This window comes from Pongo abelii, chromosome 3 (genome assembly GCF_028885655.2).
Source record: "Pongo abelii isolate AG06213 chromosome 3, NHGRI_mPonAbe1-v2.0_pri, whole genome shotgun sequence".
NCBI classification, from domain to species: domain Eukaryota; kingdom Metazoa; phylum Chordata; class Mammalia; order Primates; family Hominidae; genus Pongo; species Pongo abelii.
Genome location: NC_071988.2, coordinates 154,796,192 through 154,818,162, shown reverse-complemented (window position 1 = coordinate 154,818,162; position 21,971 = coordinate 154,796,192). Strand labels below are relative to the sequence as shown.

General features: G+C 34.2%; 1 long non-coding RNA gene and 1 pseudogene across 2 annotated transcripts in view; one reads left to right on the top strand and one right to left on the bottom strand.

Annotated features, from left to right (window-relative positions):
* The window catches only part of LOC134761301 (uncharacterized), a 57,025-nt gene that overhangs the window by 6,959 nt on the left and 28,095 nt on the right, over positions 1-21,971 (top strand). For both annotated transcript variants that reach the window (XR_010139782.1, XR_010139783.1), the window contains 3 exons: positions 1,484-1,557; positions 2,287-2,335; positions 3,128-3,200. This is a non-coding gene — a long non-coding RNA (uncharacterized LOC134761301). The remainder of the gene's footprint in view (positions 1-1,483; positions 1,558-2,286; positions 2,336-3,127; positions 3,201-21,971) is intronic.
* On the bottom strand, positions 16,164-18,095 carry LOC100439935 (R3H domain-containing protein 2-like; annotated as a pseudogene).

Below are 21,971 nucleotides of genomic sequence, written 5' to 3'. Positions count from 1 at the left end.
TTATGAAGGACATAACTTTGAGAATTAAACCAAATTGGGTTCATATTCTTGCTTCTCTAAATATTTGAACTTGGACAAATTATTTTGAAGCCCTATTAAGTGTGTCAAACGTTTGAAACATTTATTAAACTATGATGATACATTGACCTTGTTCTTTTGAGGCTTCAACTGAAATGATATAGGTAAAATTCTTAGTCTATAGTGGATTCTCAGTAAATATTAACTATTTGTATGGTAAGATGTTTTGGATGAGGTAGTCTATAAATAGATATTTGTTGAGAATAATTGGCACTAATTTTCTTTGGGGTTTTATTTCCTTTATCAAATATATATTATTTACTAAGCAGATACCAAAACATTTAGTGTCCCTGTTTTGAGGGAAACTGCAATATGATTTTGAAGACTAGATGCAAATGATAAGTGAAGAAGACAACTAACTAAATTTTAGTTAAGCTTCAAAAATATAAAAGTTAATTATGAGCTTTTCCCATAATTATATATCACATTTACTTGCTTTCTTTCAGATAAACTTTTATTTTCAGTAAGTTAAAATTTATATGATAAAACTGATAGGCAGATAGATTATAAAAATCATTTTCGTAAGCAGATAGCTCATTCATTTTAAAATAGTTTTTTATTTAAACATTTATCAAAATTTTATTACTAAAGGGCTTTAATTTGATAGTCATTTAGATTTTTTTCCAATTCTTTAGAGTAATATCTTAATACCTTCTCCTCTATTCATGCCAATGAGTGCTAAAATTCTCAAAATTAAAAACAAATTGGTGAAAAATAAGCCTCCTAAAATAGAATGAATTCATTAGAATACCCAATTCTGAGCCTTAAGCCTCAATTGTATTTGAACTTTCTTTTCAGCATTTTCCTTGCCATTTTCTGCCTATGATTGCTTTTATTAACATTCTCTTCAGTAATTATGACAATTTGAGAGGCAAAGACTCTCAAAAACATGCATTTCGGTGATGCATTGGAGCCTAGCCATAGGAATAGTGAGAGAATGGAAAATAAATGTAAATTATGATATATGTTTCTCAAGAACTTCATAGTCCTTGATTTTGTAATCAATTTGATAAGGAATGTATATATGTTTAAATAACTTCATTAAGAGTATGAAAATTATTAAAACATATAATGACTATGAGTGCTAAAGGCAAGGAGAATAAAGAAAACACTTGGATAAAATAAATTAAGCAAAAATTTCTAGAGAAGGACAGCTTTTGTTATGATTTTAATGGCAACAGTGGTGCAGATTGGTAGAAAGAAATATCTGAATAGATGGACTTGAGCAGTAAAGAAATGAAGGCAAGGATAGCAAAAACACTTTTCTAGAAAGGTCATAGAAACAGCAAATGAATGTATTCAGTTATGGGCCAATATCCTGAATTTGGACCCAGTTGCTTAAATGCATAATTCCAGCAGTCCTCAATTTGTTTCATTTGATTTATGTTTTCCCCATCTCCACTAGAAGCTTGGCCAATTTGATGTCAATGGAAATGCGTGAGGTCTTTATTCAGCATTCACACCTGAGCAATGCTTTTGGTATGTCTTGGGCTAATAGCCAATGTTCAGTCTTAGAATTATGATAAAACTTAATATTATTGCTTGTTCCTTAGCATATATATTTGAGAACCTTGGCGGCTGCTGCTAATTTAATGGTAAAGTGCTGATTGCTGATTTTCTCAAAGCTTTTTTTTTAAACCATACCTAGTCAGACTACCTAACCAAGTACCTAATTTAACAATAATATATTTACATTTTGCTGGATAACACCAGTGGTAAAAGTATTGTTTAAGTCCAAGGAACCTGACAAGCATTCAGTTGGTCACAGTTTTTGATGGATTTGTTAGCTGCATAACTAATTAGTACTTAATGAAGATGTGCCGACTGGATGAATGAATGCTTGACTTTTTACCTTTCTGTTTTAAATTTTAAAATATATTTCTAAGATATTATACCTCAGTTTCACAAGCTATGTTTTTAATAATCTTATTTGTAACAAGTCTTTTAATATTAGTTATTTTTAAGAAACTTTACCTAAAATGAAAAATTCATTATACCTAATTACAAGTGTGTTAACAATACTTGATGTCTCCCAATTAATACAGTGCATTTCTCAAAACTGCCACTACTCAAAAGTGGTATCTCTTCTTATAATTTTCTTTTGTTTTCAGATTTTCTTCTCATTTCATAATACTATGTTGAATATATAAATATGTATAGAGTAAGTACAATGGCCAATATTCTGAATTGTTTTGTTCATTTTATAAGGTCATGATGTCGTACTAAAAAGAAACCACCTGAGATGAGACTGTTAAGAGTAAGTATGGCTGATACGGAAAGACATTTGCTGCCCCAGGTAGAATCAGGAGGTATTTTAATTTTGAAGCATGTTGCAGGGTTAAGTTAAAAAGAAAGGTTGATTGACCTGTTAGATTTAAAATGATGTCTTGAATTTCAAGTCAGCGGGGACACTGTTTAGCTTCTAGTGTCTCTGTTCTTCACCCTTCTGAAATGGAGATATTTCTGTTCAAATACGGTACGTTGGTTGCCGTAGTATATTTTCTTTTTTCTTCTCTTGGGTTGATGGCTAACCCCAGTCTTCTTTATTCCATAACTGACACACTCATATTGTTTGTGGTTTAGATATTATGGAGTTTGTAAATACTTAACTCTGTATTTTGGCCACCTAATAAAGCATAGGTCGGTTGTCCAGAATGCAAGAGTTTAAGTAGAAATGTACAACACATGCACACGTATGTGCACACACATACACGTGGGGAAAAAATGGCATTGCAGTTAAAACTTTGTTTTTGTCATAATAAAATAGAAACAGATCTGTGAAACAGAAGTGATCACAAAATCAGATGATGCTACACACAGAGTATACTTAGATTACAATGGAGAACTTACACAACCGTTGTGAAAAAGAAGGTTTCGTTTTTTCATTTTATACAATATACAAATATGAATTACAGATGGATTTAAGCATTCATTAAATATATAAAACCACGGGATAACTAAATTTATAGCGTACTGAATATTTATATCACTCAGGTATGTTTTTTAAAACCGGGCTTAACATTGTACCTTTTCATGTCTACTCCCCAAGGCAAACAAAAACAAAAACAGACCAACAAAAAAACCCAAAATGAAACAGAAGTTTCTGAAGGACAGCAGAAATGGTAAGTTTTTTCCAAGATGCAAGACACTAAATGGAAAGTAACCTTCTCTTGGGAACTACACCTAGGTAGCCCTAGTCATGTGAAACCAGTGATGATAGCAACAGATGAACATTCTGGATGGGGAAAGTAAGGCTTGAAAATTTTGGATATGTCTGTTATTAAAATGTAAGCCTCTTTTGACATTGGAGTAGCAAGAGGGGGTAAGTAGAATTGTTAGCCTTTTAAAATATTCCTCATTAAGAGGATTTTTTAAAAACCCAATTTTTGGTGTTAAAATCTGAGACACTCTGGAAGGTGGCTTATTTCAGTTGGAAAGATAGTAAGCTGGTTTTCAGGGCCCAAGTAGACAGTATATTTTGGAATCCTGAGTTTTGTTATTTCTAACATGCATGGATGGCATTGACAAATTCTCTTCTGACTGAAAATCTAAGTTGCTGATGTTTTTGATGGTTATTTATTTCCTTTCGCAATTCACATTGGAATTTTCCTAAAGGTTTTTTATGTCTTCATTTATTTGTTTCAGTATAATGGTTCTTATCTGATTAATTATATTTTTTCCTAGAATTAAAATAAGATTATATTTATCTCAGAAAGGCAAAGAATGAGTAAATATTTAACCTGGAACACCTGATTTGTTTATTTTAAAAGTCTATTGATCTTTATCGTTATTCTTTTTAACAATGTATCAGAATTAGGCTATGTTAGATGGGAAAATTCATTTATAATTTTAAAACAAATGCATCTCTAAGTAAAAATGTTTCTCTTTTTTCTCTTTAAAATTAGTAGTTTGGGTTTAGCTGGCATTCTCATGACTTACATGATATTTATATGTTTAAAATAAGGGTATGCTTGGGAGTGTGAGATCTGATTCTTAGGTTGGGGACTGTAACAGTAACTCCTATTTATGTCTCTGTTTTAAAATCAGATCTATTGCATACAAAGAAGAATTTTATAGGTAATAGCAGAAATGTAATAGATCTTAAAGTTTTAATTTTAAAAATTAATTAAAAAGATAAATGCCATGATATTTAAGGACCTCTATTTAATGTGGTGCTTTTGTCTTAAATTGTTGATGTTCACACTGTCCTTGCAGAATTTTATTGCATTCAGGAATATTTGTGAATTTTCTTTTATCTAAGAAGAATGTGTTATATTTCAGTGAATTATAGGTGGCAGTATACACAGCTAAATTCCATGTGTTACTGCAGGTATATAGGAGGTTTTTCAATTGTTTAACAATTTTATATTTAAGCTTATTGTCATTCTAGCCCCATTTCTTAACCACCTCCTGTTTTTGGTGTTAATATAAGAACACCAAATAGCCTTCCTTTGATAAGAGAATGCTGGTGAGAAGTATTTTGAATCTCAAGTTTATTCTGAATATTAGTTAAGATGCATTTAAAAAATTTTGCTAAATAAAGATACATTAGAAAGAGTATAATACTCATTGACTGCTTGATTTAATATTAAAATGAGAATTTAAAACTAAATGAACTCTTAAAATTACATATCAAGCCAATGACAGAGAATTTTTTATTCTGTCTCTTTCATTTTCTGTTTTAAAAGTTACAAGCAAATATGCTTTGACTGCTAAGTTGTGAAAATGCAATACTTTTCTGATTTATTATCCTGAAGTATGATACCTATCTATGAGAAAGTTAAGTACAAAATTGCTGTTCTTTATGCCTGATATACACCCTGAAAGTATTATATTCACGAGAATAATGAGAAAATTATATATGGTATCAAGAAAGAGAATAAACCTTAAATTGATGATCGATAGCTATACTGTGGCATCTCATGGAGAATAAAAATGTTGAGCATTAGAGCAGTCTATTAACTTCATTCCTTCAAGAAACTTTTACAAAGTGTATCTAAAGGTTTTAATGACAGTTATTCAGAGACACATGGGGTGGTGTAAGTGAAAGTCAGCGAGGTAAACAGGTCAAACTCTGGTGCCCTGCATGCTTTTCCTGTTGTTTTGTTTTACATACTGAACCTTGTAAAATGTGACACCCCTTTTCCTTTGAAACTGAAATTATTTTATCTAATCAAAATTTCTCATGCGTAGAGGAGGAAATTGAGAATGAGATATTCTCAGTGTAGGGCTGACATTACAGAATAAACCTCTGATGAGTAAACATTACTTCGTTTTTATTTATGTTTACTTTTTTTTTTCTTCTTTTTTGAGATAGGGTCTTACTCACTACAGGCTCAAACTCCCAAGGCTCAAGCAATCCTCCCCCCTCAGCCTCCCAAGTGGATGGCACTACGGGCGCACACCACCATGCCCAGATAATTTTAATATTATCATCATTTTGGCCGGGCGCAGTGGCTCACACCTGTAATCCCAGCACTTTGGGAGGCCAAGTTGGGTGGATCACGAGGTCAGGAGTTCAAGACCAGCCTGGCCAACATGGTGAAACCCCATCTCTACTAAGAACTACAAAAATTAGCTGGGCGTGGTGGCACGCGCCTGTGGTCTCAGCTATTTGGGAGGCTGAGGCAGAAGAATCACTTGAACCCGGAAGGCAGAGGTTGCAGTGAGCCGCGATCGCGTCACTGCACTCCAGCCTGGGCAGCAGGGCGAGACTGCATCTTGAAGAAACAAACAAAAAACAAAACAAAACAGACAAACAAATATATATATATAATCATTATTTTTAGTAGAGATGAGGTCTCACTATGTTGCCCAGGCTAGTCTTGAACTCCTGAGCTTAAGAGATGTTCCCACTTCAGCCTCCCAAAGTGCTGGGATTACAAGCATGAGCCACCACACCTGGCCTATTTGTGTTTTCTTGAGTGTGGGAATTTTTTTTTTTTTTTTTTTGAGACGGAGTCTCAGTCTGTCGCCCAGGCTGGAGTGCAATGGCACAATCTCGGCCCACTGCAACCTCTGCTTCCCGGGTTCAAGCAATTCTCCTGCTTCAGCCTCCCGAGTAGCTGGGATTACAGGTGCCTGACACCGCACCTGGCTGAATTTTGTATTTTTAGTAGAGACGGGATTTCACCATGTTAGCCAGGCTGGTCTTGAACTTCTGACCTCGTGATCTACCTGCCTTGGTCTCCCAAAGTGCTGAGATTACAGGCATGAGCCACTGCGCCCAGCCCGAGTGTGGGATTTTTATTTGTTTTATTTGTTTGTTCTTTCCCTCACCATAATTTGTTTATTTATTTTAATGTACTCAATTACTTTATAATTATTGACTCATAATCAACTTACAACTTTCCAGTAGATATTCTTGTTTGCATTTGCTCACATTCATGCTGGCCAATTGTTTTGCACCATTTAACACAAGCAGATATATCAACATTATTGATTCTTATCTGAAATAAGCAGATTTAAATAAATCCAGATTGAAACTATTTCTTCATATTATTTCCGTGTTCTTTTTCAAGGTCCTTAAAGATAGAGTCTCAAAACTTGTATGTTTCTTAAGTACTTTTCAATGAATTTTTATTGCTTTTTGATAAGATATAGTTCTTCAGCATTTGAAAGTCTGAACACTCCAGCATTTGGAGTTAAAAATAGGGATACATCTATAGAAACCCAAGGAGATTCTAGTTAAATGTATTGAACTAAGTTCATTTTAAAATGTGAAGCCATGAAAATCTGTTAAAACAGGAGACCGATCAAAGAGTCTCTTTTGGGATGGAGACATGTAATGGGCCCCAGGTTTTATCTTCACTTTTTGAATAATTTACTCACCTTGATAGCTCTTGAGTCAGATAGTGTGTCGAGAATGAGCAACTTTTCACCTGAAACTAATACTAGACCTAAAACTACCACATTCCCATAGGATATGTCTCCCTAAAAAGTATTTTAAATGGACTAGTTGAGATTTCAATACTTAAACTGTTGCCTAGGTTAAAGTAAAATAATAAAATAAACATCTTCGAGATGTGGATGTTGCCATAGAAGTACAACTGACTTATTTTGCATATTTAGCTAGGGCCTAGGAAAAATCATTTATATACGTTGTGCCTACATGGGCCTATATGATAATCTAGATATTAGAGCCTTTACTTTTGTGGACTCACATTTATATAATATAGAGCCTTCCAGAAATTAGTAACTTGTAATGCCCCATGTAATTTCACTTTGAAATGAAAAATGGCAAGAAATTTTGATTAATTACTTAATTCATTTATTTATTCAACAAATATATATAGCACACCTGTAATATGCCAAGATGCTTGAACACATTAGTGAACAATGTTCTTGCCTTCATTTGTGTGTGTGTGTATAGACAAAAAATATCAAATAAGTATATTAAATAAATAAATCATCTTGAATACTAGGACATTAAAAGTGCCATTAAGAACAGAAAAAGCAGAGCAAAGGAATCTCTTAATTTTAAATTAAGCACTTTTTCATATGAAATTTGTGGAGGTTATAAAATACAGATATGAGGTTGAATGGGATAATAAGTGAATATGGTTGTTATGCCATGAGAAGAGAAAACAAAAACAAAAATTTGGTTGTTCTTTTTTAAGGTTTCCTTCAGGAGTTGCTTTAAAGCTGATTTCTCAGTAGCCACCAAATTGAATGTTTTCCCACTAGGCAATTTGTCCCAAACACTAAATTGGTGGCAGAAGCACTGAAATAACTTTGTCATTCTAATGGCAAGAAGGCTTTTAAAGAGATTTTGAATAAGTTTCTATTTTTTGATAGTTGTCTTTTTTGCAGAAATTTGAGGTAGTATTTTAAGTGTCAGTGGAGGTAGAACATTGGTTCCGGATGTTGCGTACCCAGCAGGAACCCTTGGAGGAATTTCTTGTTTACCTTAATAAAACCGTTATCATTTATGGGGAGTAGCTAACAGTAAAATACACGCAAGGAAATAAAAAACAAAGACAAATCTAGTTACTGTTATTTGAACAAGTAAGTTTCATATAGAAACTGATGACAGTGAACTGTGTCAAACTTGACTACTCTGTGTGCCTCCATTGATTGGCCTTTGCAAAAGTCTGATTTGTAGTCAAATAGTAATGAAAATGCTTAAAGATGCTGAAAGTCAATATAATGGGCACTGTTGGAATGTACCACATGTTCAGTGTGCTTCCAATATACATTTTATAAGATTTCTCTCAGTTCATTTGGTTATATTATTAGATAAGCACTAATCTTAGAAAATGTTATTTTCTCTGCATGCAAAATCTGTAGTGACAAAATGCTCATTTCGTGTAGTTCTCCGGAAGATTTTGTCCTGCTAAAGTTTCATAGTTTTCTTCTACCAGTGTGTCTATCACCCAAGGTTACTTATTTATTTGCTTACTGTCTTCACGTACTGACTTATTTTAGAAAAACATGAAATAATTAGGTTGGAACTTTGTGGTAGGTGCTTACAAGTACTTTTCTGGATAAAAATATTCTCATAGGAAAAGTGGTAAGATGGTAGGGCCAGTGTGAGTACCCAAGTTTTGAACCACCAGTTAGTTATGTCTGGGTCATAGATGTATGTAGACTAGAAAAGGAGGGATGGATCCCAGGATAAAGGTGGGACTATCACTAGACATAATAATATTAGAGAAACAGAAACCTGGATAAATTCCGTCAAGTTCTACATATGTGATGTTCATAATGATGACAGTCAAGAAGAAAATGTTAAATATTGTCACCTGTATGCCTTTTAATAAGGCAGAGATATTTTTTAATTCATTTCAGAAAGATTTCTATGAAATGGTCCATATTTATATAAAGTAAATAACAAATTACATTAATGAAAATAATAATTTCAGTAATGTGTGAAGTCCTTGACTAGTTATTTTAAAAGTGCTTTGATAAAGAAAATTTTTTTGTATGTATTATCTATTTTTAGATTCTGATGGATATATCATTACAGATTGTATTCAATCAACTTTTAAAAAACTGCTCCATATATATTTAACTTACTGATTTGCCATGCCTTATTAGCTGCAAACCTGTTTCTCAATGAATTTTCTATTTTTATAGGCTTATAGTGCAATAAATTAATATATTTACAATTATAATATATTAAAAACTTTCTCAATCACATGTAAATCATTCTTCCTTCTGTATACAATGAGCTCTATTTTAGCAGAAGATATATGGAATTATACAAATTTACTTGTAGATGTGTTTCTAACTTAATTTCATCACATAAAGTTGAAACTATATGTCTTAGTGTCTGTAGACAGATTGTTAAATTTATATAATGTCTTTCTGGGAGAAATGAGAGTAATTAAGAGGCACAATGTTACCTATTTAATTAGCCTATTTGTATCCTCAGAAGAATCCTTAGTTGTGAAATGTATGAGAGAGCTTGCCCTTAGTTAATTGAATCAGAGGATTTTTAAAGTCATTTACATTTCTCCCTACTCATTTGGTTTAGTTTTGTTCACTCTAAAATGGCTCACCAAAAGATTCCAGACCATACACTTTTGTCTAAGTAGTATTTTGTTGAAACCTGTGTAAATCTATGGTCAAATCTAGGGTCAGTATCAGCCCTATTTTCTTACCAGAAAGCACTGAGTATATTTTTACAATGAAGATGTATTCAAATATAAAAATATGTCACCTAGATCTTTAAGAGAAAGGGATTTAATGTGTTGACACCCATTGAACAATTCACAATGCAATTTGAGAGCTACTTAATCTATCTTTCCTGTGGATATTGCTAAACCACAGGCACAGAGAGCTTAGTTTACATATGGATCCTCCCTTCCCCAGATAATTGCATTTACTAAGATAAACTTTACCTATTTTACTTTAATATTTCTTTGAAAGGTAAGTCCCAGTTTAGAAATTAGTGAATGAAAGGCATCACGCTTTTAATTACTCTTAAAAAGAACCTTATCTATCTCCTTTGAAAACTCTAAATTAGATTAAACTTTTGGGGAAGAAACAAAAGCAGAGGGGAGTTGCCAGTGAAGTGTTTTGAAGCCAAGTATAAGTTACCAATCCTTTTATGGAATAAAGGAAACTAAGAAAAACAGCAGCTGCCATTTCAGCTCAATAACTCCAGTTACCTCCTAATGAAATCATTTTAAGACTGCTGAGTAGAAATAGTTTAAAGGTCTATTGTAAAAGAAACAAGAATTTTATTCATTAATTAGACTCGTCAGAGACTGCTTGGAATTTGCAAAACTGAATAACCTTTTATTCCATGGTTATAGTTAAATCCTTAAGCTCATTTGATTTCCTATGTCCCATTTGATTTCACTTTGAGTTTTCACCTTTACAAATGCATTACAGGCCAATCCCATAATGTTTTCATTGCCCTCTCACTTTAGTAAAAAGGCAACAGAGTAACTCTTCATAAGTTAACACACGACTGCGGGAATATAAATTGCAGAAATGAAGTCTCCTGATAATGCACAAGTAATAGAATGGAGAACATTTTTGTTTATGTGTTTTCTCAACTTCAGATAGCTAATGGAGACTTACCTTTTTTAAAAAAATTTTTAATAGTGACATTTTTATGCTGTAGAATATTAGACTTGTGCAGAGATTACTTTCAGTTTTGTTACTTTTCAGTTGAGATCTATTCAAATGCAGAATTCATGGCAGTATTTGAGATTTTGCTGTCTAACAGGTATGAGACATTAATTCGTACTTCATTAATTTAGAATTTCTGAAAATTTGAGTCTAGTGTGATTTTTTTGACAGTGAAAAAGAGGGTATGCTAAAAAAATAGTATACATACTAAGTATGTAAAGTATACATATATACTTATGTATATACTAAGGAAAAGTATACATACTTAGAAATCAGCAGGTTTCAAAATTTTAAGAATAGTTGAAAATGTTCAAAGTATTATTTTTCAATAACTTTATGTCATGGTTACAACTTACTAATTATATCATTTATCTTCGTAAGAAATATTTGGTTGTTCTAGAGCTTAATATACTTCACATTATTACAGTTTCTTAAAAATACTTAAATTTTTTTCAATGTAATACGTTAGAATTTTAATCAAACAGTACAGTGAACAAAACAGAGATCTATTGCTCCAGCCTCCCTATCAAGATACCCAATCCCCAGGGGCAATACTGTGAATCTTTCAGCTGTTTCTTCTGGTATTTGTGCATGGCCCAAGCAGTACTCTGCTATTTCTGTTTCTTGATTTTCTACTTTAGAATCTATGTTTCTATTAATGTCTCAGAGTGAGATTTCTTTTAACTATCTGCCCATACATATAAAAACATGCTTCCTCTCTCTCCATTATCCCAAAAGAGCTTTATTATATTTTTTGGTTAAAATATTATTTAGTGTTTACATTATTATGAGCATATAAATTTGCTTTTATCTGAGCTTAGTATTATACTTTGAATACAGTTGGTTTCTTGAGCAACTGTTTTTATTGGAGTTTATGACTTGTTTTATCATGTGTTTAATTTGCATATACTTACCACTCCAACACTCCAGAAACACTATAAATCCTGTCAGTACAAACACATCAGGTAATCTCCTGGGTGTTTTTTTTTTTTTTTCCTTTTTTGAATGCCAACTTCTGGAACAGCTGATCTCTAGGTCAGCTACATAGCTGCTGACCCCAGACTTCTTATCACCATCATCCCAGACATTCCTTTTGCCTTTTTCATGTGTTCAGTCTTTTGCTTATCCTCTTTCTATTATTTCTTAATTTTAGACAAACATTTCCTCCAGAAACTTATGAGAAAGGAATCATGGGCATTACATTTTTGAGATTCTACAATTATGAGAAACATTATTGAACATGGTATTTGACTGAAGATGGAATTCTAGTTTAGAAATTAGTATTTTTCCAAATGACGAAGTTGTTTCTTCTAAATCTTAGGACATTCTGATTCTAAATCCAGATGTGTCTAATGTGAACTGTTGTGCTTGTTAATCTCTCCAGAAGATTTTGTGATTATCTCTTTATCTTTGGTATTCCAAAATTTTAAAATGGTACATCCTGTGTGCCACTCCCCATAAAAACACAAACAAAAAAATACATTTCACTGGGTTGAGTACTCAGCAGGCCTTTGTACATTCTGAAAGATAAATATCTTTCAATCTTTGAAAATATTTTGATATCATTTATTTGATGCTTTTATTCTTTTGTTGAATTTTTTTTCCTTAAAATTTAAATCAGTGCTTGAATTGTATTACCTTTTATTGTCTATTTTCCATATCTTTGTGATTTTTCTGCTTTCTAAAATGTATTCTTAACTGGACCGTCCAACCCTTCTGTGGATATTTTTATGTCTGTTATTACATGCAGTAACTACTAAGAGTTATTTCTTTTACTCTCAGTTTGCTTTTTTAATAATATCATTGTGCTCTTATGGATACATTATCTTCTATTATGTCTCCGGAAAAATTAATATTTTCTTTTGAATTATTATCCTTCTATGTTTCTTCTTTTTCATCCAAGATTTATTTTCTATTTATTGATTTTGTTCACTATTTTTCATTTAGAGGATTGGTTTATATGTGTTACTCATTGACCATCCATTCAGTTTTGAATGCTGAACAAAAATATTGATTTACTGCTCAGAATAAAAGTTGATTGGATGCTTAATGTGCATGAGTCAGCTTGCAAATGGCTGGTATACCTCACAATAAGGAGAGTCACTTAATTATTTTTAAGTATAAATGTTTAGGGTCCATTTATCCTGGTCTGATGTTCATAGAGAAGAATTTTCTAATCTCCTGCAGGTAAATGTATGAAATTGGCTGGGGAGTTCCATTTTTGATGATGCAGACGTTCACATTAAGCCTGTTGTTTTTATTTGGCCCTCGTATTTCCCTCCACTCCTGTCAGCTGTGTCTGGTGATCCAAAGATAAAACCCTCTTTTGCTTAATGTCTCCATAAAGTTAATGTGTGTTGAGGAGAGAGGGCTACTTTAAGGACTGGTAGGAAAGTTAAAAGTATTTTTAGAGAAGTAATCTTTCCTGTCATTCAAAAAACCTCATTTTTTTCAGTCTCATCCCACAAGCTTTAGTAGTTCTTTATAAGTCACTAGTATTTCCCATTTCTGAGTAATTCAGTGGTCTGCAAAGAGGGACTTGGCTTGCTTCCTTTGGTTTTTCCTTTGAGGGAGCTTTGGCATTGGCTTTCTTTACTATACTGTATACGTTACTATGTATCTATCTACTTTTCTTTTACCAAAACTTTTTTGACATCTCTCATCTGCTGTAGTTTCTTCTCCCTTTCTTGTATTTGTGTGAATGTTTTGCATTCATTCACTTGTCACATGAATGCAATTGAGAAAAAACATATTCAACCAGAACTCAGTGCAACTTCAATTTTGTAAAACTATTCTGTAATTCAACAATTTTCAAATTTTATTTTAGTGACTTCCCATTAATGACACTTTGCATTAGGAGATAGCAAAGTGTTCTTGTGAGGAAATGGTTACTTGCTAGCTATGGAATTCAAATCTTGTCTTCTCACCACTGGGATAAAGTTGATTTGAAAATGAATCTATCTATATACTGACTGAATTCTTCAGTCAATAAAGAAATATTCCTACAATATACCAGAGTGTTTAATTGATTTTCTGTAGTACTCAATTCTAAATACAAAAAACAATGTTAATGAATGAGACAGCCTATCAGTAGTATTGCAATCTATGGTTAGCTTATTCCTAGAATAATTGCTACTGTTACTGTACATGAATTTTAGACATCACTATTGATGATCATTAATAAAATATTAATACAATTGACCAATATCATAAAATATCTTACCCAAATATATAAGATTCAGTGAGCATATTGATATGTACTATTAAATTGCTGTAACTGACAAAGAGATAAAAAGAATATACTATTGAAAAGGGGGTAAATTCGAGGAGGAAATGAATTCAAAAGTTATTTGGTGATAGTATTTTTGGCTATTTTCTATTACAAAGGGAAGATGAAATGTAGTTTAATGTTGTTTTTGAATTAGTGGCTAGATACTGGCATTGATGACTGAGATATGAAATATAGGAAAGAAAGAAGTTTGGGTGAGAAATGTTGGATTTGGTTTCAGGCAGGTTAAGCTTGAGGTTCTTTTAAAATATTAAACAGCAGCCTGTAATACAGTACTGCAGCTCATCAGAGATGTCTAGGTCAAATATGTAGAATTGATCAGATTAGCTTAGCTACACAGAACAGAAATATTCCCATATCACAAGTGTTTAAGCAAAATAAAAATTTATTTCACTCTAGTCGAAAAAGGCTATGGAAGGCAACTCAGGCTAATTTGAGCTCAACAAAGTTATCCAGGCTTTTTCCAGATGTCCACTCTGCCATCCCAAGGGCTGCCCCTCCTCTTATGAGATCCAGAATTTTGCATGTAAATGCTTCATCACAAGGGTGTCTCCAATAGCTAAATGGAATAAAGGAAGAAGACATCACCCTTCTCTTTTAAAGACACTTAATCAACCTCCATCACCATTCTGTTTACATCTCTTTGGCCAGAATTTATTTGCATCTCTCGAAGCTACAAAGAAGTCCTGGGAATAGAGTCTTTTAATCTGTATGGTAACTCGACAGGCTAAAAACCAGCTTTCTGTATTTAAATAAAAATAAGAGAATAGAGGAAGGAGTAGGTACCTGACAGTTGTGAATTAAGTTACTGACACGTAGATTGCATTTTGAAATGTAGACGTATATGAACCAGAAAAAGTATGTTAAAAATCTTATTTTTAAATCACATTTTTGCAGGTTGAGCAATGAATGCAGATGAGGAACTAAAGAGAAGTAGAGACAAATCCTTCAAGGAACTTGAATGAAAAATGAGGGACAGGAGAGTATCTCAGAAATATAGGGTTTGTGAGAGAGAAAAGTTAAATCAGAAGAAGGCCAGTCAAAAATGGGGGACATGATGACCCTGATGACCAAGTCAAATTTTTAAATGATGCGATATAGTGATTCTCTACTTAATGAATGTACGTGCACTAATCCTTTCTCTAGGTATTATCATCTTTTTTATGTAAGTGCAAAAATGTAGGCCTGAAAGGTTAAATAACTTAAATTGAGACACAGAGCTGTGAATTTAACCAATGCCCCAATCTCAACTCGTAATTTCTATCTATCCTACTACCTCTTCTTCATTAGGAGGGATCTTAACTCTTAGACATAATTAATTTACATTTTTTTAAATTAGGAAGTTAAAGAGCTCAGTGAAGGTGAGATGGTGTTAGTCAGAATGAACAGAAAAGTATGCTTTCAGTGGAAAAAAAGTTTTAATGGTGACAAATTTCAAAACAATTTATCTAGGATCAGGTGCCGAAGATGCACATTCTAATTACATTTCCAAAGTGGAAGCTGATCACTATATATTTTTTTCAGTGACAGAAATTTTTTATATTTAAATACATAACTAACTTTCCTCCAAATAACCCCCAAACAAACAAGAAACCAGATTAAATAAAATTCACATTGAATATGCCCAACCAACATCTGTATGTGCAACTAAACACTGTGTCTATTGCTGCAGTGTGAACCTTAAACAATATAAAGTGTTCTGGGGAGTTGAAGAAGCCCAAGTTTTAACTCTGTGGTATTTGGGGAGAGAAGATGCCGGAAGTAAGAGAAAGGGGAAATAAATTTTGTATTTCTTAATTTTGTCCTTCCAATATATTCATAAAGACCAGAAGAGAAAAGGAAGCTTGGGATTGTAGATAAATAGAGGAATAACGGAGTGTGGGACCCTCGCAATGCTACCTGACCAAAACATATGAAAGAAATTAATTCCTTTCAGATTGAAAAGGTGGGACAAGAGATGAAAAGTGACTGAAGAGGATGGGAAAGAGACAAAAGGGGAGGGGACCATCCAGGGGAAAAGAAGAGACCCATGGCAGGGGAGCAAGATGGAGTTCAGTGCCAGTGAGTGCCTGTTTCCATCTGTATCCCCATTATCTTAGGCTCCACTTGAGGGCCTGTCTCCTTTCTTCAAGCCTCTGTGCTGTCAGGATCCTTCGGTTCCCTCCACCCTGCCCCCGCCCCTACTGTGCCAGTCCCTCCCCTCTTCTGTTTACTAGGAGTTGGCTTGTTCCATAACCCTCAAGTCATAGTTCTTTTTAGCCAAAGAGGGAGACTCAGGCATTTGGCACTGCTCAGAGCCAGGAGAAACCCTACATACAGAAGGGCTCGTACCATTTGCTGATTCAGTGAAATCTGGCTATAGTACACTGGTATGCTACCTGCCAGGAGGCCTCCTTGCACAGACTGGCTCACAGGGACTAGCATGGGTAGCTGGAAGGGAGGCTGGACCACATTTTGGTAAGAAGGACCAAGCTTGCATCTGACCCCCCATTCTGCTTCTCTGGCTGCTGAGCAGGACCTGGTACTGGGGTTGTGGATCCCATTCAAGCCTCTATAAGCTGCCTGCTCCTAGTTAGGCATTATGGGATATAAACCATTATAGGATGGTTGAGGTAGCTGTTGACCACATTGGGAGCTGTAGATCACGGGGCGAGAGAGAGAGGTCAATATTTCTGGTTGGAATTAGAATACTGTCCAAGAGGACAGTAAAAAATCTGGATCTGTTGAGGGGGCTGCATGTAGTTCTGGGCAGAATTGCTGAGTGGAACAGTTGGAGACGGGGAGGAGCTGTCCTGTGGGAAGGGCTGCACTGCAATGAAGCTTATCTGCTGAGGATGCTGAAAGATAAGTGGGGACCAGAACAGAGGGGAGTATGGGTCAGCTGCTTCTGTAGAATCTTAGTGGTAAAGGCTCATTTCTCCGAAGGGGTTGCTGATGTTGTCTGCCTGTGAGATCTTGTGATTATTCATGGGAGGCTGTTGCTGAGGCATGGGTGGGAGGGCAGGAAGTTGCTGCTGCTACTGCTGGGCAGTATAGGGGAGAAGGCCCTGGACAGACAGGGACGAGGTTACCTGGTTGCACATTTCCAGGGCACCTAGTGCCATACCTGGCCTGGAGATCCTTCTTGCACTGCCACCTTTACTGCTTCCAATGCTATAGTCAGGTGAAGATGGAGATTCTGCTGAAGTAGCTGGCTTTGGTAGCAAAGGGTCACATGTTTCAAGGCCATGGCTCTGAAGATTTGAGTCCACTATTGGTGCTGCTCTGTTGGCTGCTTAGGGAAAGCTCAGCGCCTTGAGTGGCAGCTCAGCCCCTTAAGCTAATCACCAGCTGTCATGTAGATATGTTCCAGACAATCTCATTCTGTACTGAATTATTTCTCTTGAGAATCAATCTCTGTTAAAATTCTATATTCTTCTCATCCTTTATATGTCCTGAAAACTCTGTTCGGGCAGTCTTATGTTACTGGTTTTGTTGATGATGACAGATTTTCAAATTTGAGCAACATTGTGGTCCATCCCCAAATAGGCAGCTATCCAGTGTAACTGCCTCCAGTGATATGAAGTCATCTGAGGGAACCTCTTAACTAGTGATTGTTTTAATAAGTTTCAGAATCTCCTACTTTCATATTAGTAGCACCGTTTTGTTCTTTGGATTCTTTTTCAGTGTACTTACACGAAATTCATGGAAGTCTGTTCCAGTGGAGCGTGTATAATTTTGGCTTGGGTTTCTGGACAACATCTTCCTTAGGACCTTTTTGTTTGTTTGTTTTTGTCCTTGTCTTCCTTTTCAGAGACTTCCTTTGAGGACTTTTATTCCTCCTTATCAGAGGGGCAACTTATGTGCAGTTGAATTATATCCTTGGCCCATCACCAAATAGGGTGGAAGGCTTCTCACATTCTGCTAGGCTATACACAACTTCAACTTGGAACTGGACTTCGCTGTTTTTTCTGATGTGACCATATTTGATGTCCATCTCTGTGTCTCCTGAGTCAAACTGATATCTTCCCCTCTTTCTCAATTGCTTTCTTGCCTGGAGTCTTAGATGTAATTTTGTCTTTGATTATAGGTTCTTCCATCAGTTTTTTTTCCTGATTCTTTCATTAATTCAGAGGATCTTTTGAGCAGTGTTACTGTTAGACATTGACCAGCAGTGAAAGACTGACATAAACCAGTAGTATGTATTTAAATAAATTATCAATAACTAACAGAGATGAGAATGATAAAGACCTGTGTGGTAGAGAAATATCCTTACTTTGTGTAGGTAAGCCCCATCTAGGGCTTGGTGGTCTGAAATAAGACTACAGCATATTAATTTGATTCAGCGTATTAATACAAGGTTAGCTAAAATATTCTAATGCAGTCATCTCCTAATATGATGTTCTTACTAGGAGTTGCCTCGTTCCATAACCCTCAAGTCATAGTTCTTTTTAGCCAAAGAGGGAGAATAATCCATTCTTTATGGCTCATTGTGGGGAGAAGGTATAGATGTGTGTAATTATTTAGGCCCTTAATATGTGCTAGTGCATTGAAGTCTTTTAATGTTTTTATTTACCTTTTTTCCCAATATTTTGAGGTGGATAAGATTATTCTCCTTTTACAAATGAGAAAACTGAGATTGAGGTCGAGATTAAAAAGCTTGTAAGTGGTTGAATCAGAGTTGTACTCAAGACCAACTCCACAGTACAAAATCTAAATAACTCACTATATAATATCATCTGCTTGGATGCATGTATTTGTTTTCTGTGGCTTCTTTTAAAAATTAGTTACAAACTTGGTGGCTTAAAAAAATGGAAATTTATTTTTTCACAGTTGTAAAGATGAGAACTCCAAAATCAAGGTGTTAGTTTCCTCCAGAGCTTTCAGGGAAGAATTGTTGCTTGCCTCTTCCAGCTTCTGGTAGCTTAAGGATTCGCCTGCCTTTTGGCAGCATCACTCTAATCTCTACCTTTACCTTCACGTGGCCTTTTTCCCTGTGTCTGGGTGTGTTACCTTTTCTATCTCTTATAAGAAAGCTTGTCATTGGATTTAGGACCCAGTGGGACCCCTGGGTGATTTAGGATCACCCAGTTTGATCTTGTCTAGAGATCCTTATCTTAATTACATCTTCAGAAACTCTTCTTCTAAATAAAATTGCATTCTGAAGTTACAGGTGGACATATCTGTTGAGGGCCACTATTCAGCTCACTAAAATGAGCATGACCAAATTTTTTAAAACATGTTTTTGAATTGTGAAATATAATAAATATACAGAAAAATATATAATATTAATGTATGATATAATTAAAAATTATGAAGTGATCACCCATGTAGCTACTACCCATATCAAGACATAGAACATTCCCAGAACTCTAAAATATACTCTTTCCTTTAAGGTTCACCTCATTCCTGTTCACTGGAATTATTATGACTTTATGGGAATTACTTTCTTGCTTTTCTTTAAAATCTTACTACTCATATTGTAAAATAAGACAGTTTTATGTATTTTTCAATTTTATACAGATGAAACTTTATGTTTTACTTTGTGTTATTCTTCTTTTAATTAATATGATTTTTATAAGAACTATATATATCGAGACTAGCTGTAGTAAATTTATTTTCTTTACAACCTAGCTATATGTTTTACATTTGTTGCAAAAGTTTATCACATTCTATTTTTGGCTATTACAAACACATATTATAAACATTTTTTGTTTATTCTGGTATAACTGTGCACAGTTTTATATGAGATGTGTGCTCACTAGATGACAGGTTTACAAAGCAGTTATAGCAATATACCTTTCATTAGCAGCTTATGTGAATTCTCAATGTTATCACATATTTAATAGCACACAGTATTGACTGAAATTTTAGTTTTCTTATAATTTCATAGATGTGCAGTTATATTCCATGGTGGTTTTAATTTCTTTCTCTTTTTTTGAGAAAGTATTTTGCTGTGTTGCTCAGGCTGGTCTTGAACTCCCAAGTAGCTGGGATTACAGATGCGTGCTACCTCGCCAGGCTTATGGTAGTTTTAATTTAAATCTCTCTAATTACCAGTAAAATTGACAATATATCTTCATAGGTTATTGGATTTATACTTTCATAAACTTTTTGTTGCTTCAACTGTTTTTCCCATTTTTTCAATTTGATTGTCTTTTCTTATTGTCTTTCTTCTTATGGTATGATTCTGGATAGGAGTCCATTTGTTAATCACACATACTACAAATGCTTTCTTTCATATAGTAGTTGTCTTTGCTCTCTTTTTATTGTGTGTTTTCATGAGCAGAAGTTCTTTTTATAATGTAGTCAATTTTATTCATTTTTTATTTATGGTTAGTACTTTTGGTACTTAAAAAAAATCTTTTTTTACCCTATCTTACCAATGCTTCTAATTTTAATTTTTCTTTTTCTGTGCATCTATCACCAGCTAAACCCTTTGCTGATTGACATATTCTTTTTCCAGAGATGGTAATATATTTAGGTTGTAATCAAATCTTGCTTAGTGGGAGCAATTCTGTCACTTTAAGATGTGTTGTATAATTCTTGTACATGATTTTTCCAACTTAACTTGGAAGCCAGTCTTAATTTGCTCATTTTCATCTTCTTAGCAGATTTGTTATGGTGGGCCTTAGCTATCCAGTAAGTATGAATAAAAGAGGGTTTCCTTTGAAATTGGTTTGCTCTGATAGTGCTTTGGTTAAAGAATCTCCCCAACTGATTTCAGAGTTGATGATACTTTATATTAGTTAGGTATTTGACTACATGAAAAAGTTTACTGTTTATCAAATACTTTATGTATGATACTTCAATGAATTATCTTGTGAAAGCTATAAATACAAATAACTATGATAATTTTATTGAAGACTCTCAGATTCATTAAATTACATAATCAAGGGCAAGCTAGGAAGTTAAGTGCTGAAATACGAACTCAAGTCTGACTTTTTTTCAGTTCTTCCCTTAAATAAAGTTTTAAACTTTGGAGTGACAGATTCATTTATTTTAAATTATATCACCAATTTTAAGAAATAAAAGAGCCATGTCATTTAAACTATGTCCAGATTTCTCCCTACAAGCATTCTTTCTTTATCCAGATTCATGTAGACTTACTCACTTTTATGATCCTTTTGGTTTACATGTTAGTTAAATATAATGTGTTTTCTTTCTCTTTGGGAATTTTGGGGTGAGGTATAGGGAGCCTCTGTCAGATAAAACTTGCTTAAGCAAGTGGATTTTATTTTTTTCTTGTTTGCTTTTTTTTTTTTTTTCTTTTTTGAGGCAGAGTCTTGCTCTGTCACCCAGGCTGGAGTGCGGTGGTACAATCTCGGCTCACTGCAACCTCCGCCTCCCGAGTTTAAGCAATTCTCATGCCTTGGCCTCCCAAGTAGCTGGGATTACAGGCATGTACCACCACGCCCAGCTAATTTTTGTATTTTTAGTAGAAACGGGGTTTCACCGTATTGGTCAGGCTGGTCTCTAACTCCTGACCTCAGGTGATCTGCCCCCCTCGGCCTCCCAAATTGCTGAGATTGCAGGTGTGAGCCACCGTGTCCGGCCTCTTGTTTGCTTTTTAGCATATGTATTAGATGAGTGAAATAAGGGCAGTATGGGCAAGAAAAAGAAAAATTATTCAATTCAAGAAGTTTATTTGCTATTTGTCTACAATACCATTTGTCTGTGGTTGCTTTTTTAAAAAATTCTAGTTTAGCTTATACAGTTTTAGAATATATAAATGCCAGTGCTCTAAAATCTTAAAATCAGATTTATGTATTTGTAATGGGCAATTTATAACCTTCTGTCTCAGAAGTTACTTTTTAAGAACAGATTCAGTGATTCCAAACTCTTCTACTAGCTCCAGACTAATGATGAAGATACATAATTATCTCTGAGGTTATGGATGGGGTAGGGAAGAAGAAAAAGTGGGCATACTGATATTTTGACCCTATTTGCAAAAAGAGATGAAATATTATAATGAGCAGGTAAGATTTTTAAGAAAAACAATATTTAAAAATGCAGTGTCTAGACTAATATAGCACTTTTG